At 38.4% G+C, this 17,909-nt stretch overlaps 2 protein-coding genes across 2 annotated transcripts in view; one reads left to right on the forward strand and one right to left on the reverse strand.

The window, feature by feature from the left end:
• Window positions 1-17,909, reverse strand: part of SGCD (sarcoglycan delta) — a 745,702-nt gene that overhangs the window by 50,170 nt on the left and 677,623 nt on the right. The gene's annotated exons all lie outside the window — the stretch shown is intronic.
• Window positions 828-17,909, forward strand: part of HAVCR1 (hepatitis A virus cellular receptor 1) — a 45,791-nt gene continuing 28,709 nt past the window's right edge. Inside the window, exons 1-2 of the mRNA XM_049707829.1 lie at window positions 828-2,374; window positions 8,676-8,868. The gene's annotated coding sequence lies outside the window, so the exon portion shown is untranslated. The remainder of the gene's footprint in view (window positions 2,375-8,675; window positions 8,869-17,909) is intronic.

Below are 17,909 nucleotides of genomic sequence, written 5' to 3' on the forward strand. Positions count from 1 at the left end.
ATTCTGCAAAAATCTTTACACAAGGATATATATACAAGGGCGATCATTGCAATGGTGTTTGTGAGAGATGTTTTCCATCAGTTGGGGAATAATTGGTTATTGTGGTATGTCAACACACTGGCACAAGTAAAAAAAATTAGGTGGTTTCATCATTGAGCTGTTTTGCTAATGCAACAAACATTAAGTGCTTACTCTGTGCCGGGTTCTCTGGTGCTGGGATCATAGAGAGAGACCAAATAGACACATCCCTGACCCCACAGAACTTCTGATTGATCTGACAGGAAGGATGATTTCATTCAATCAGTCATTCTTTCAGTGAACATTTTTTGTCGACTACTTTGTGCCAGACACTGTTTTAGTTCCTAGAAATATAGCAGTTAAGGAAACAGACAAGATCCCGACTCTCACAGACCTTGTGTTACTTGTCAAAGGAGAAATCTATATTGCTAAGTCAAAAGAAAAAAGAGTTCTAGAATAGTATATATAGTTAATGCTAATTTTTTTTGCCTTTAAATAATCCAGAAGAATATTCCCAAATTAATATGGTTATTCCACAAGGGCAAATAGTCAAAAGATAGTTTCACTTTTTGCTTTTATGTGCTTCTATAATTTGAATTATTTTATCCATTTTTTGTAATAAAAAATAGATTTAAATACTGTAGCAATGTTTTCCTGTCCACCCTCCTCCTCATAGAAAGAAATTAAGACTTGGATAAGTTAAGTTCAAGGTCAAGGCGGGCAGTAGAGTGCGCCAGCACTCTAGACGTGTCTAGAGTGTTCCAGCAGAGATTTAGGCTGCTGTGTGAGAAACCTCCAGCAGAGGTTTTCAGGGTAGGATCCACTCTACATCAATTATTTGTAATACAGAAGATGGCAGAAAGGGTAACAAACTATCAAGCTACCCCAGAGGGTCTGGGCAATGGCAAGTGGTCACTTAATTAAAAACAATGTAAAAAGATTGAATGTGTGGTTTGCTCTTAGAAGTGCTTAGGATTTTTCTCCCAGAGCTCTGCCATAGAGACCCACAGTACAAGAAGAGGCTCCCTGATCTCTTCAGACTGAAAAATTAAGGTCTTACCATGTTTTAACTGCCTATCACTTCTAGTGTTAGAATTCCCCAGGCAGAAATTCCAAGTGGTTTAACCTGTCACTAATTTATTTGGGGGCATCCCTTCATGCCTAGTCCCATATAAATTTAATTCTCATTTAAGTTTGAATTAAAAAAAAACTGAATACAAATTAATTTTCTGTCCAGATTTCTACCGAGAAAGTCTTTCTAGAGGTAAGTAGAGATGCCCTTCGTGCTGTAATTTTTAAGATTTTTGTCATCCTTTTCTGGGGCTCAGTTGGGAAGTGGGAAAAAGGAGAGGGGCAGCTGGAACACTTGGTTGGAGGGTTCTCAAGCTTCAGGAGGGCTCAGATTTTGGCCTATTTTCAGTGGAAAACCTATGCAGTGGAGCAATATGAGTTTCAGGATTCTAGATCCTCTAATATCTTTTTTTTCAGTTGTATTGACTAATTATAAAGGTCATTCCAAGTCACTCTTTTAGTAGTAGTAGTTTTCTTTTGTAAATTCTTAGTCAAACTCCTTCTGCTTATGGTGTGACTCTTTTTCCAGAGAAAGCAGTGATGTTTAAAGAAAAAAAAAGTTATTTAAGCTATTCAGGTGTGGTGGTGGCACTGGGACATCTGTTTAAATACCCACATTATTTTAATATAATTGTTTTGTGGGTGGGTCACCTTTGGAAAATATTTTATTATAGCTTTATAGTCTATACTTAACAACCTGCTTCATGATAAGTTGACATGTCCTTTGTAATTTCTACATTTTGAAATTGTACTTTTTCATGCATTTTACACCTAGTTTGTGTAAAATAGAAATATTTCACACTCCAATGCAGTGTTATCTTCTTTTGGTCAGTTCTGAAATATCCTTATATCCATATATCTATATCGAATCTGTTTTAAATTTTATTACCCAGTTTTACTTGCCATTCCTGTTCACTTGCACGCAGAATTTAGTTTTTATTCTGGAAACCCTTAAGTAAAAAGTAACAACTGTAAAAATATAGGTGAAGGTTGCTATACTAATAATGTAGATTTTTTATTCATTTCTTTATCCCAAAGTTCACCACAAGATCTTAGCAAAAATCTCTTGACCTTAATCTGAGGGCTGAAGCAAGGAGCCAATGGTGAGGGGCTTTGAAAGCTGCCAGCTGCCCAGGCCTCAGTGAAGTCCTCAGAGGGGTGCTGCCTTTCCTGTTCTCTCCAGCAAGCCTCCTACTCCAACAAAAATTCCTGGTAGCTAAGCAGCAGCCAGACAGCTTCTAACCACCAGGGAAGAAAGGAGTTTTCTGAATAGATGGAATTTCAGGTGAGAACTAAGAAATATGACATTTAGTTATCCTAGCTGCCTTATTTCAAGCAAATGTGTTTACAAGGAACTCTGGGTGGGCAAGCTAACTTGGAGTCAATTGCTTTACAGTACGTTGAGACTCCGAGTAAGAATCTCTAAGCAGAAAATACATCTTGTTAGAGTGCTTGTTTCCCTTTTTTTTTTTTTTAGGTTTTTATTTTGAAATAATTTGAGATTTGCCGAAAAATTGCAATGATAGTACAAAGAGTTCCTGTATTCAGCAGTTTTTTCAGTTAACAGCTTATATAACAATGGTACCATTCGTCAAAACTAAGATCTTAACATTGGCACGTGACTACTAACTAAACTACAAATTTTGCTTGGATTCCTACTACTGGCTTTTAAAATTATAAATTAAGTGCTTTTTGAAAAATAGAGTAGAGGCTAAATTAAAGGTGTAAGTCCCTATTCCGTGTCCTCTCTATCAAAATTTCTCCCCAGTCCTACTCCCCAGGAACAATCCTTCTAGGCCAGCACTGTCCAGTAGAAATACAGTGTTGTTGTTGTTTTTCATTTTAAGTCTTCACAATCCAGTGAGTGTTTTCCATTTAGAGCACATCTCCATTCTGACTAGTCACATTTTAAGTGCTCAACAACCACATGTCGCTATTGGCTCTAGAATTAGCAAAGTTCTTGGCCATTCTCTATTTTTTCTCTCATATACAGACACACACACACACACACACACACACACACACACACACACACACACACGCACACACGGTAACCTAATTTCTTCCACTGCTTATAGAAGGCCATCGCTCCATGTCAGAATGGGACAATAGCCTTTACTTAGATAGCTATGTAGTACTAAGTAGAACAAATGTGCATAACCTATTAAATCACTTTCGCAAGCATAGATGTTTAGTTGGGTTTTTTCCCCCCCTCATTTCAAATAAGGCTGCAAGGAACATCCTTTATTCAAAAACCTATGTGCATTTGTTTACTTCCAATGTATATGATTCTGGATATGGAAATGCTGTGTCAAAGGATGTGATTGTATTTGAAGTATCATGACAATAGAACAGTAGTATATATATACATATATATATATTTTAACATCTTTATTGGAGTATAATTGCTTTACAATGGTGTGTTAGTTTCTGCTTTATAACAAAGTGAATCAGTTATACATATGCATATGTTCCCATATCTCTTCCCTCTTGTGTCGCCCTCAGAACAGTAGTATATTTTTGAACAAATATACCAGTCAGTGTATTACTAAATGCATATTATCTTTCTCAAGGCAGTCATTTTAGAAAGCAATTTATTTCAACAGTGTTCCTTTCACTCAAAGTAATTTGGTTTTGGTTTTTGAAATTTGACTTAAGAATCAGTTTAAGCTAAAATAACTAGGCCAAGTGACTCTCGTAGGCCTTATTCCTTTGTAGTCACATTTAATATTTATTCACTCATTTATTTCCTCCCTCCCTACTCCCCTCCCTACATTCCATCCATCCAGTTCCACTTTTGCTTTCCTAATAGTTTGTTCTCCTCACACAGCAGCCTAAGTATTTTCTTTTTCTTTTTTAAAACTCATCAACCAGGTTCAATTACTCTGTTATTTAAAACCTTTCAACAGCTCCACCAGCGCCTGAATTTCTTCTGACCTCACCAACCCCTCCTTTTTTTTTTGTTTCATCCACACTGGTTTCCTTTCTGCTTCTAGAACAGACCAAGTTCTTTCCGGTTCCAGCACCTTTTTTAGTGAACTTGTGTCCCTCTGTTTAGAATGCTTCTTTCAGACTGTTTGCAGAGCTGCCTTTCTCATCTTTGAGAAATATCATCTTAAATATCATCTAAGAGCTTTCCCTGAACACCCTATCAAAAGTGCCAACCTGCCCATCTCTATTCTAGTTTATTCCCTGCGTAGTTTGTTTGAATCTGAAATTCTAATTGTTTACATTTTTGTGATTTGTCTCCCCCAACCCTCAACTGGAAAGTAACTGTCACTTATCTTATATCTTAAGGACCTAGTGCAATGCTTGACCTGTAGTGGGTGCCAAATAAATATTTGTAGATGGATTGAATGAATGAATGTATGCCTGCTCTACTGCAGACTCAAGCCACAATACAGGCACCACAGATACTACAAAGATTTGTTTTTCCTTCAAGGAAGTCAGAGTCCATCAGGACAGCATGGTGGCCAAGCAAATGATTATAATAAAAGGCAATAAGCTTTGGCAGACCTGCATACTAGATTCTGAGTGATGCAGAAAAGCAGTTTTTGGTGATTTCTTTTTCTTTTTCCTGAAAATACTAACTCTTGTCTTCACCACTTCTTTAATTTAGCTCTATAAAATTCCAGCTGACTCTCATTGAATAAGGATAGCCTGGCACATAGCAGACACTCAATAAATATTAATTGGGTGAATGAATTAAGTGATACAGGTGACATGGATTCCAACAGCGGACCTCCAAAAAACATATAGTGACCCAATGTATTTTCTGCTTTGTAGAAAAACATGCGATTTGCAGTGTAAGCCCTTGTATATTTATTAAAGCATTATTTTATAATCGTTCACCTTTCTGGAGGCTTGGTGATGTCTGAATGTTGCTTTAGGCAACTTAAATTGCTTTCTTTTCTGTCTATCTGGGATAAAGAAAAGGATGGTTGTAATTAGGCTGTGAAAAACATATTACACAAATGTGAAAGACTTCCACTTTTGTAAGAACCTGCAGTTTTGGGACGTGTTTTTTGTTTTCTTTAGTCAAAACCCTTTACGTGTATTATACAAGCAGTACATTGGTACATTCTTGTTGTAAAATGCTCAAATGATACATAAATATATAGCCTTCAACTGAAAGTCCCCCTTGCCTCAGCATGCTTCCCTACCACAGAGGACACTGAATAGTCTGATAGGTATCCATATACATCTTTCCTGTGACTTTTCCATACAGGTACATATGCATGTACATACACTGTCATTCTGTCACAGTGTTTTACAAAAACGCGTTCCCATGAAATAGATTTCCCATGAAATAGAATTGTTTTTCTCACTTACTATTTATTGGAAATAGTTCCATGTGAGTGTCCCAATAAAATGTCGACATTCTTTATCAACATAGATAGTTAACAAGCAGAGGGTTCTGTCAACATTGTGGTAAGTCCCAATGCTCACCACCAACAGGGTGCCTTGACAAAGGTTTTGACAGAGCTCAGCATACATTTTCAATAATTGCTACTAGCACAGGAGTTCAACTGGTGCCCAAGTCATGCGGTGGTCTTGGTTTGGGAGACTGCTGAGACCTTTAGAAAATTCCCCTAACCCTATCTGATAAAAGCCCAATGCTATTATGGTTTTTTGATCCACCCATCTTCCCTAAAATGGTTGTAGAGGAAATGGCTCACAATCATGTGTTATTGCAGCAAGGCACACTGGCTAAAACTGAAAGTTTTCATCCCAAAACAAATCTGTTGTCAGTGTTTTTAAGTAGAAAACATTGTTTTGGTTTTGGGAAGGAAGGAAAAGGACCCATCATCTCATAAGTTCTTGGGGAGACGTTCTGCTTTACACAAGGCAGTGCCCTCTAGCTGTGTGAGCAGGAGCTCAGCTCACATTCCATTTTCTGGCATCCTTGTCACTCACAACTTCAAAACCCCAAGCATCAATGGACATGGTATTAATATCTGATATACAATTTATATCATGGTATATAAATTGTATCGGGGCACAGTGTAGCTCAACTCCATTCTTTTTTTTAAATTGAAGTATAGTTGATTTACAATATTGTGTTAGTTTCAGGTGTACAGCAAAGTGATTCAGTATATATATATTATATATGTGTGTGTATATATTTCAGATTATTTTCCATTATAGGTTATTACAAGATAATGAATATAGTTTCCTGTGCTGTACAGTAAATCCTTGTTGCTTATCTATTTTATGTATAGTAGTGTGTATCTGTTAATCTGACACTCCTAATTTATCCCCTCACTTTCCCCTTTGGTAACCCTAAATTTATTTTCTATGATGACTTCATTCTTACTGAAGGTGGTGACTTGTTTTCCTAAACTTTCAAGGGTAGAGACTCTGGGTTTTCTTTGTCTACTTAGACTGTTCCATTGCTTAGTATGCTGTGCTCGATAAATATTTGGTGAAATAATATTTGTTGAGGGAGAAGAACCTGGCTTTCACTTCTGCATCTGCCCTGAGTGACTTCTAAGGGTCCTCTTCTCTATTCCTCTCTTTGGTCCTCAGTTTATTCACATATAAATCAAGGGGTTTGGCTTCAGGTAGTCAAAGGTCCCTTCATGTATAAACAGTCTCAAAGTCCATATGACTTTTCAGGCCTAGAGTCCGACCCCAAATTAAGACCTGTATTGAATATTTTGAGAACATCCTACATCAAAAATAATAAAAATACCTAGGAATAAAACTGCCTAAGGAGGTGAAAGACCTGTACTTGGAAAACTACTGAAGATGACACAGATGGAAAGTTATGCTGTGTTCTTGGATTGGAAGAATTAATATTGTTAAAATGACCATACTACCCAATGCAATCTACAGATTCAATACCATCCCTACCAAAATACCAATGGCAGCTTTCAAAGAGCTAGAAACTATTTAAAAATTTATATGGAAATATGAAAGACCCCAAATTGCCAAAACAGTCTTGAGAAAGAAGAACAGAGGTGGAGGAATCACACTCCCTGACTTCAGACTATACTACAAAGCTACAGGAATCAAAACACTATGGTATTGGTTCAAAAATAGACACATAGATCAATGGAAGAGAAGAGAGAGCCCAGAAATAAATCCACACACTTATGGTCAATTAATCTATGATAAAGGAGGTAAGAACATACAATGGAGAAAAGACAGTCTTCGATAAGTGGTGCTGGGAAAACTGGACAGCTACATGTCAAAGAATGAAATTAGAACATTCTTTAACACCACATACAAAAATAAACTCAAAGTGGGTTAAAGACCTCAATGTAAGACCGGAAACCATAAAAGTCCCAGAGGAACACATGGGCAGAACACTCTTTAACATAAAACATAGCAATATTTTCTTGCATCTGCTCCTAAGGCAACAGAAATAAAAGCAAAAATAAACAAATGGGAACTAATTAAACTTAAAAGCTTTTGCACAGCAAAAGAAACCATTACAAAACAAAAAGACAACATAGTGAATGGGAGAAAATATTTGCAAATGATATGACCAATAAGGAGTTAATATCCAAAATATATAAACAACTCATACAACTCAACATCAAAAAAACAGCCATATTTAAAAATGGGCAGAAGACCTGAATAGACATTTTTCCAAAGAGTACATGCAGTTGCCCAATGGGCACATGAAAAGATGTTCAACATTGCTTATTATCAGGGAAATGCAAGTCAAAACCACAATGAGGTATCACCTCACACCCATCAGAATGGCTATTGGCAAAAAGAACAACAACAAAAATGTTGGTGAGGATGTGGAGAAAAGAGAACACTCATACCCTGTTGGTGGGAATGTAAATTGGTGCAGCCTCTGTGGAAAACAGTATGGAGGTTTCTAAAAAACTAAAAATAGAACTACCATATGACCCAGCAATTCTACTCCTTAGTATAAATCTGAAAAAAAAAAAAACCAATGATTCAAAAAGATAACATGCACCACCATATTCATAGCAACATTATTTACAGTTGCCAAGATATGGAAGCAACCTAAGTGTCCATCAGCAGATGAATGAATAAAGAAGATATGGTGTGTGTGTGTGTGTGTGTATATATATATATACACACACACACACACAATGGAATACTACTCAGACATAAAAAATAATAAAATTTTGCCATTTGCAACAACATGGATGGACTTGGAGGGTATTATCCTAAGTGAAATAGGTCAGACAGTGAAAGACAAATACTGTATGATATCACTTATATGTGGAATCTAAAAAATAAAACAGACTAGTCAATATAACCAAAAAGGAAACAGACTCACAAATATAGAGAACAAACTAGTAGTTACCAGTGGAGAGAGGGAAAGGGGGAGGGGAAATATAGGGGTAGGAGATTAAGAGGTATAAACTATTAGGTATAAAATAAGCTACAAGGATATATTGTACAACACAGGGAATGTAGCCAATATTTTATAAGGACTCTAAATGGATTATAACCTTTAAAAATTGTGAATCGCTGCATTGTACACCTGTAACTTATATAATATTGTACATCAAATATACTTCAATAAAAAATAAAAGCAGCCTAGCAGAGAACAAATACTGTTGCAGCTCACTAAGATCTCCTGGTAATCTATTTAGTAAGCGGATCAAATCCAGCAAAAAGACTGACAGACTGGAGAAGCTTGACTTTTAAAGATACTTCCCAACATTCTTATGTAAAGGTGTGGCAAAGAGATAAGGAATAGAATTCCATCTTTATCCGTAAAGAGAAAAGAGAAGGAATCAGTGACAGACCACCAGAGGAGCTGGAAAACTACCTCCTAACTCACTGGTAAGTAAATCCTCTAGAAACTTATGCTGAAGAGAAAACTGGAACTTTGCTGCTTGAACTTTCTCGGTATTATATGGGGTCTTAGGACAATGATGACTGAGCCAATAGAAATTGGGGTAACTCATATAAAATAGATTTGGGTTTCTTGGGAGATAGGTTCTCATTTAAATGGAATCATGGACTTACACTTCGGAATTGTTGAAGCTTTTCCTGGGCAACATCATTGAGGGGAGCAGAGGGGAAAAAGAAAACTCAGCATAATGGAGTGGTACCTTTGGAGGAAGACATTCTTATTGAGGCTCTCTTGAAAGCTGTGTGGGGAATTCCCTGGTGGTCTAGTGGTTAGCACTCCGAGCTTCCACTGCAGGGGACATGGAGTCGATCCCTTGTCAGGGAACTAAGATCCTGCATGCCACGTGGCAGGGCCAAAAAAAAAAAAAAAAAAAAGAAAGCTGTGTGACTTAAAGTCAATGCATCCATTTGCTGAGCCTCTCATCTGTTAGATGGGTGTTATACAATATCATGGAAATGGGAGTATGTGTGTCTGGAGCATAGCTATATTAGCAGTTTTGTTCATCGACGTCTGTGATTTGTACATTTAAAATATGTGTTAAGTATGAAGGAGGAGCCTAGTATTGGCTTCTGACTTTTGCAGATTTGGTAGTATTCTTGTATGTGTTAGAAACTTGACCTTGCAAAGATTAGCAAGTACAAAAGTTTGACTTGGTTGGAGTTTTGTGAGGCTTGGCATAGAAGGGTATGGCCAGTTTGGGAAGGTGGGCAGCTATTAGAGTTTGGAATTTGGCCTTGGGGAACCATTAAATGCTTGAAGGTGGGAAAGATAATTGATTGGATTATTTAGATACTGGAGAAGGTTTAAAAAATAGCTATCCTCAGATGTGGGTTCTCCCCCACAGCCGGCAGCTGCAGGTAGCTGGAGAGCGTGGGCTGCTTGGGCTGGTCTTGCTTTCATGACCCCTACATCCAGTGGCAGCTCAGTGCTTCCACATGGTCATGCTTGAGTCCCTAGTCCGATGTTCTGTTCCTGGTCATGTCAAAGCAGCATTCCCTAATTGGACTGTGAATTCTGTCCCTCTATTGCTCCACACATTTTACCTCTCCCAAATCAATACTTCTTCTTCCCCTGAGTCATCTCCAGATAATATAAACATGCTGTTATTTTTATCATCTTAAGAAAACTTTCTCTTGACCCTACTTCCAAACTTCCCCTTCCTTATTATTATTATTTTTTGGATGCAAAACGCCTTGAAAGAGTTCCCTGTCTTCAATTTTTAATTGTCTTTTGACTTTCACCTTCCATTAAACCTTTTTCCTGAGATGTAACATACATAGGGAAAGTGAACAATCATTCAGCCACTCTTCACCGAAACTGCTTTGATCAAGGTCATTAATGATTTCCATGTTGCTCTGTCCTATAGGCACATCTCATCCCTTTTGCCTTTGCAGCGTTTGATTCGTGATCATTGCCTCTTTGTTAATGCATTTGCTTTATTTGGCTGCACAAGGATCCCATTTACTTTTTACTTTTCCTCCTGCTTCCTTGGTTTGCTTCTGTGTGTGTGTTGGCGCCTCTTCCACCTCCACCTTTTGCAGAAGGCCCCAGGACCTAGTCCCTAAGCCGAGGGCATTCCCTGAGCATCAACTCTGGTTCACGGCTTTAAAATCCCATTTCTATGCCGATGACTCTCAACTATGTACCTTGAGCCCAGACCCCTCTCCTGGACTCTTAACAGTCTCCACTTGGGTGTCTGAGAAATCTCAAACTCAACATGTCCAAAATCCACAGTGTTTCCTTCCAAACTGTGTTACACACAGCTTCCCCTGTCTCAGCTGGTGGCACCTCCAGTCTTCCCAGTTGCTCAGGCCAAAATCGCTTGCAGTCATCTTTAGGCTGCTACTCCACACCCTGCAGGAAATCCTGCTGTTTTGAAACATCCAGAGCCTGAGCTGCTCTCCCCTCCTCTCTCCTGAAATACTGCAATAGCCTCCTGACAGGTCCTCATGCTTCTCACCCTAGCAGCCCCAGCACTCCTTCTCAGAGGTGAGCCTGACCCCATCACCCCACTGTGCCTGCACTGGGGCTCATTTTCCTGTGGAGTAAGCAGCGGGAAATTCATGTTTGCTGCCTGAGCCTGTGCCTCAACTGGGACGTATCCTTCTAAGGGTCACAAAATTGACTCTAAAGAGTAGCGATTGATGGAGGTTGAGTAGCTCAAATTAAAAAACAAAAAAATCCATTGTGCTGTTTGGGAGCCTTTAGGACATAGTGGGGGCTCTCGTGGGAGATGGGCTTGTCAGAAAATCCAATCCTATGGAATTGTACAGTTAATTCACATCTCAGAGCCTTGGTTCTGTGTCCCTATCTTGGCGCTCGCTCATCATTTCCTCCACTTAAAACACCCTCTGCCCCTTCCCCATTCTCCAGCTGTGAAGCTCACATGTCACTTTTTAAAGAGATTTCCTCCCATTCCTCCCTCTCACCCCCTCAGTCAGTGAACAGTCTCTCCCCGTGCCTTTGTGCTTCCATAATTTATTCAGTCGATACCTATTGGGTCCCTAAAAAGTTTTCAGGGATAGAGCAGAGAATGAAAGGGGGAGGCCTGCCTTGAAGGGGTTTATGGTCTAGTGTTGAGTGCTGTCCAACACAGTAGCCATGATTGGCTATTTAAACTTAAAGGTAAATCAAGTTAAATGGAAAAAAATTAATTCCTTAGTTGTACTGGCCACATTACAAGTGCTTGCATGACACCCATATAGAATAACTCCAGCATCACAGACAGTTCTATTGGATGTCACTGTACAAGAGGGAAGAGAGATGGAACTCATGCGCACACATACACACACACACACACACACATACATACACACATGTACACAATATATATCACAGGAAACAAGGTAATAAATGTAGAGAACTGAAACAGTCACTGGTTAGCTACTTTAGATAGAGGGACCTGGGGAATGTCTGAGAAAGTGACACTTAAGCAGGGATCAGAATGAAGGGAAGAAATCTGAAAATGATGGGGTGAAGGAATGGGGATCTAGGCAGAACACTGGTCCTAAAGTAAGGATACATTTGAAGGAAACCCATGTGGCTGGAGGCCTGTGGGCAGGGAGAGAGCGGTAGAAGAAATCTGAGATGTTGGCAAGGGCCAGATCACTGGGGCTTTGTAAATCTGGGTAAGGAGTTAGATTTTTTTTTTCCTGAAAGAAACATAGGAGGGTTGTAAGTTGAGGAGTGACAGAGTCTGATTATATATTTATCGTTTACATCATTCTGCTCAATTTTATTAGTTGCTTACTTACCTGTGTCTCTGCCTGATTGCACAATTCTGGATTTTTTTCATCCTTGGTGTGTTGAATCATGCCCTGTTAGCCTCAATATATTAATAATAAGTGTGGTAGAATTGAATTAAATTAGAAAATTTTTATCACTGATCTACTGGGCTTTGGCCAAGTCTGAGAGTATAACAAAAGTAGTCATAAAATGTTTTGTCTCCCAAATAAATAAGGCATGGCCTATTTTTGCATGAGGCATTTCAGAATTTTTCCCCCCGACCTTCGGTGGTGATTGAAGTGGGGTCAGTAGTGTCCCCTCCAAGTGTATAAAGGCAGAGAACAAGATGAAAGCAGGTATCCAGAAATATGCTTATTCCTTGGGAGAATGCCTCTTGTTACCTAGTTGAATTCAAGTGCATGGCATCGTAAAGCTAGGAGGCCTATTAAAGACATATGGTCATACCTCTTGGTTTTATGAAAGAGGTGATTTTCAGCAAATAGTTCAGGGGACAGCCTGTGTGAAGGCCCAGCAACAGGAGGGGGCTTGTTTTCAAGTAGGTGGAGGAAGGTCTAAGGCAGGGGCCTCCTCCAACCAAGGCCTTCTTCAGAGACTGAAGCTCCCCCAGGCAGGGCTGGTGCAGGGGCAAGCTGGAGAGGGCATGCGCTAAGGTGAAAGTGTGGTACAGGCCGCGTGTTGCCATCTTTTTTTTTTTTTTTTTTTTTGCGGTACGCGGGCCTCTCACTGTTGTGGCCTCTCCCGTTGCGCAGCACAGGCTCCGGACGCGCAGGCTCAGCAGCCATGGCTCACGGGCCTAGCCGCTCCGCGGCATATGGGATCTTCCCGGACCGGGGCACGAACCCGTGTCCCCTGCATCGGCAGGCGGACTCTCAACCACTGCGCCACCAGGGAAGCCCTGACATCTCATTTTATTTCACAAAACACAAAAAGCTGAGTTCTCACGTGAGCTCTCTGGATTTTTAATTTTGGCTATTAATTAAGAAATAAAATTTTAAACACTGTGTACAAAGTACTTCTGCAGGCCAGATATAGTCTTTGGGCCTCCAGTTTACAGCATCAGGCTTTAGGCCTCTTCCGAGTTCAGAGGCTGCTAGAGAGCAGGGTTCACGTTTCTGGGCAGTACAGGACCCATGACCGCAGGATGCCAAGGCCATCGTCAGCTTCTCCAGGAAGCCTGTCATGAGCTGCGAGAAGCCTAGAAACGGAGCACCAGTGCCTCCCTGAGAGGAAATTAGTGAATCTTTAGACCAGAAGGAGAGTTAATGAAACACTAGCCAGGCTTATACTTGTTTGTATGGTTTAATGATTAAGATCAAAAGTCAGAAGCCCTCATCTGGAATCTAGGCTCATTTAACCTCTGGAAGCCTCAGCTTCCTCTTCCATGAATGGGGTTAATAACAGCACCTGCCTAAGGGGTTCTGTGAAGATTAAATTCATGTGGGTGCTTGACACAGAGGCTGCTACACAGTATATTCTCCAAAAACCTTAGCTAGTATCAGTGCATATTTAAGTTTAGTTTAAGTTCTCCCACAGCCCTTTTGCTCATAAAGAAAAGTCTCTGAGGGAGATAGAGCAAGTATTTTTAGTGCTATTTTCCAAAGGAAGAAATCAAGGCTTGGAGGAACTCCATAACTCACAGAGATACCCAGCTTTGTAAGTGGCAGAGCTGGGATCTGAACCCAAGTCTAGTCCACACTCTGCTTCCTGAAACATTCTCCTGATATCACTCAGTAAGATGTGGTCTGCGACATTGCATCCTGTAGCATGAATGGTCAGGTATAATGATTTGCAGTTTTGCTTAATTCTTGCGTCATCTAAAGAATGTCGCTCCCCACCTGGCTCTACAAGAATTGAGTCAGTAGCCACTACAATCGCTGACCTTCAACACACCCTGAAAGGAGTTTGGAGCAGAGATCAGGAATGAGGCACTTTATGCTTTGTGGAGACTGGCAGAACAGGCCTTCAGATAGATATCTTTAAGAGAAAATTTTATGAATCCAAAATTTTTTCATCTTTCCAACCTTAGAAAAGCACTAAAATCATTAACTGAAATAGCTGTTCCTTGTGACTAGCAACCTTCTACCGACTGCACGGCTCCAAAATCACAAACATGCCGACCTCCCCTCCCCCCAAGGCCACCTCTTTGGAGCAGTTCCTCAGAGCTCTCTGAGAGGCTTGTCTCCTGGTCCTCATTAAGTCCCCCAAAAAAACAGAAACTCACGGGCACATTGTACATTTTTGTTTTAGTTGACAGTTTTGAGGACCATGAAGGGATGCAGAGCAGACTTCTGTCCTTTGCCTGCACTTAGGACCCAGAGCCCTTGGTACCAGCGGGACCCATTGCCCTTCTGTCTGTCTGCCTCCTCAGCGTCTCCAGATGAATTTGAGTAGGCCTTTCTGGTTCTCAGATCTCCTGATAATCGGTGGATGATCCTGAGTTTTATTTGGTGGTGTATAATAAGTACCTGCCCCTAACTGTCCCCACCCCCACCCAGTTGAAAGATATTGGAGGACTTTGGTTGAAAGAGACTGGAGCAGTCTGGACTGGGTGATTAGGTGGGAAGCTGGCCTAAGGGCTTTCCTAAAATAGGGGCTTCAGAATGTCAGCCTACATCTTTAAAGAATTCTGACTCTAAGGGAACAAGTCCTTCTAGGAGAACCTTGCATTTCTCTCCCTGTGACTTGAGATGTAAATGTTCTAGCAGGGCTCTCAGGATCCATTATCTTATCTAGACCATCTTCAATTCCTGAAACTGAGAAAAAAGGGGGAAAGGCTTTTTAAAATACCAGCAAGTAAACAACTTATTCCAACTGTTATTTAAAAACTAGTGAGTTTTATATTGTAATAACTGATTTGTAACTAAGTTTTTAAGATGAAGCTACATGTCTGTGTGTGCCTTATAGATATGATAGGTCTCTACCTCTGGAGAGTATTACCAAAACTAATTTGGAAATGAGCTCTATTTAATTGACTTAAAGGAAATTAAGTGCTTATATAAATTCTCAGAAATATATAATAAACTAGCCCAGATGAATTTTAGGTTCATGTGAACTGGGAAATATTCAGTATTAAATTAATATTTGGTATAAAAGTTAGAGCTTGTTGGTTTAATTAATATAGACATGTCTTTAGAGCCATCAAAATAAATATAATACTTTTATTGTACCTAGATTTACTAGAATAAGTTCTTATATCTGTCAGCAAGAAAAATAACTTGGTATGATGAAATTTTTTATAAGTCTATTAAATGTAAGTGAGATAAGAACTTTTAGGTAAACTCTTTAGAAATAATTATGTTTTAGGAATGTCTACTTGAAAATAGTCTCTCTAGATATTTGGTAACTTGAAACTTTAGAATTTTGCTAAAATAAGTTAAATGATGGAAATTTATTAAATATTGATGTCCTTCCCAAATAAAATAAGGTAACTGGAACATTATTTACTGAACATAGGCATCATTTTGCAGAGAAATTAAAGATATTTAGGACTATTAATAAACATATTTGGTGCCACATACATTTGGAGACATTTTCTTTAAGAAATCACGTTTCTTAGAAATTATAAGTAGTATTTAAAGTTTGCCAATCTATAGAATGCTAATGTAAAAGACAGTTCATAATTGCTTACTTCTTAGTTTTCACTAGAAATTAAGGTTTTTAAAAGTTGAGAATTCTAATTACTGTATGTAATTAGACTACTAAGTTAATACGGAAAACATCTTTGTATGCAAGAAAAAAGAAGGTGTAAGAAATAGAAATGTATTTTGTTAAGGAAAAAGAAAATAATTTTGTCCTAATGCTAGTTATTTCTAAATGGGAAAGAAGAGACAAATTAATATGGGTATAGAAAATTTTAGAAGGTTTGAGAGAAAAAATAAGAAACTTTAGAGGGGAATTTTTTTGTATGGTCAGAACTAAGATTAGAATAAATTTAACTGAGCAAATGAATTTCAGTATTAAAGGTAAAATGGTACAAAACCTGATTTTGTTTTTTTCTGTATTAAGAGGGGAGTGTTTTCTTAGAATATGGATCTGCTTTTTATAACAGATTGTAAATTTTCTTTATGTTTTAAGTAATTTGTAATAACTTTCTGTATTTGCCTTTGAAATCTTTTATTGTCTCTTGATTAAGTGAATGAGTATTGTTTCACAGTGACCTATGATGCCAAGTGTTTTAAAGTCTTTTGATATTTTTGGCAAACTTCCCAAAGATCACATTCTGATTGAAGTTTATATTTGACCTCTAGCTAACTTTGAGGTTTTCCAAAAGGCCCTGGAATACCTCAAGGGAATTGTTTTCTCTCCTTAACAGAGAAATATTAAACTAATTAGGCTTATTTGGTATGTTAAATTACATGGAAAGCATTTCAAATGAATTGTGATAAACATTCTTAGGCTATATTTTAGGGGGAAATGTTATTAATATAGATATTCTAGAAATTATTGGAATTCCTAAAAACCTGGTATGTCTTAGTAAAATGTTATCAGTCATAATTGATTATTATCTTAAAATGTTATGAAACAAATTTCTTTGCCAATTGCATCACTATCAGATCTTTTTTTTTTTAACTTTTTATTTTATATCAGAGTATAGCCAATTAACAATGTTGTGGTAGTTTCAGATGCACAGCAAAGCAACTCAGCCATACATATACGTGTATCCATTCTCCCCCAAACTCCCCTCCAGGCTGCCACATAACATTGAGCAGAGTTCCTTGTGTTATACAGTAGGTCCTTGTTGGTTATCCTTTTTAAATATAGCAGTGTGTACATGTCAATCCCTAACTCCCTAACTATCCCTTCCCTCCACCCTTCTCCCAGGTAACCATAAGTTTGTTCTTTATGTCTGAGTTTGTTTCTGTTTTGTAAATACTTTCATTTGTATCATTTCTTTTTAGAGTTGCATATAAGCAATATCATATGATATTTCTCTTTCTCTGTCTGACTTACCTCACTCAGTATAACAATCTCTAGGTCCATCCATGTTGCTGCAAATGGCACTATTTCATTCTTTTTAATGGCTGAGTAATATTCCATTGTATGTATGTACCACATCTTCTTTATCCATTCCTCTGTCAATGGACGTTTAGGTTGCTTCCATGTCTTTACTATTGTAAACAGTGCTGCAATGAACATTGGGGGTGCATGTATCCTTTCGGACCATGTTTTTCTCCGGATATATGCCCAAGAGTGGGATTGTAGGGTCATATGGTAGCTGTATTTTTAGTTCTTTAAGGAACCTCCATACTGTTCTGCATGGTGGCTGTACCAATTTACATTCACACCAACAGTGTAGGAGGGTTTCCGTCTCTCCACACCCTCTCCAGCATTTATTGTTTGTGGATTTTTTGATGATAGCCATTTTGACTGGTGTGAGGTGATATCTCATCGTAGTTTTTGCAATCAGATCTTTAACCATGCCTTTTAAAATCTTTGTCATTCATAGACAGTTATTGTTTGATTCTGATGTCTTTGCAAAAATGTTTCATCTTAAAGAAAATTCATAGAAAGGACTTTTGACAAGCACAGGCTTGTAAAACTCTTCATAAAACTGTTAACAAAAGATCGAAAATTACATAGGACTCAGTGAACTGATCAATATGGTTATAATTTTTTTTCCGAAATATTACTGCCTTTTTTTTCCTGAAATATGACTGCCTTTTAATCTGTTTTCCAGATATAAGGAAACCTTTCCCTTTAAACTAATTATGACTTACAGTAA

Source organism: Orcinus orca, chromosome 3 (genome assembly GCF_937001465.1).
Source record: "Orcinus orca chromosome 3, mOrcOrc1.1, whole genome shotgun sequence".
In the NCBI taxonomy this organism is placed as follows: Eukaryota; Metazoa; Chordata; class Mammalia; order Artiodactyla; family Delphinidae; genus Orcinus; species Orcinus orca.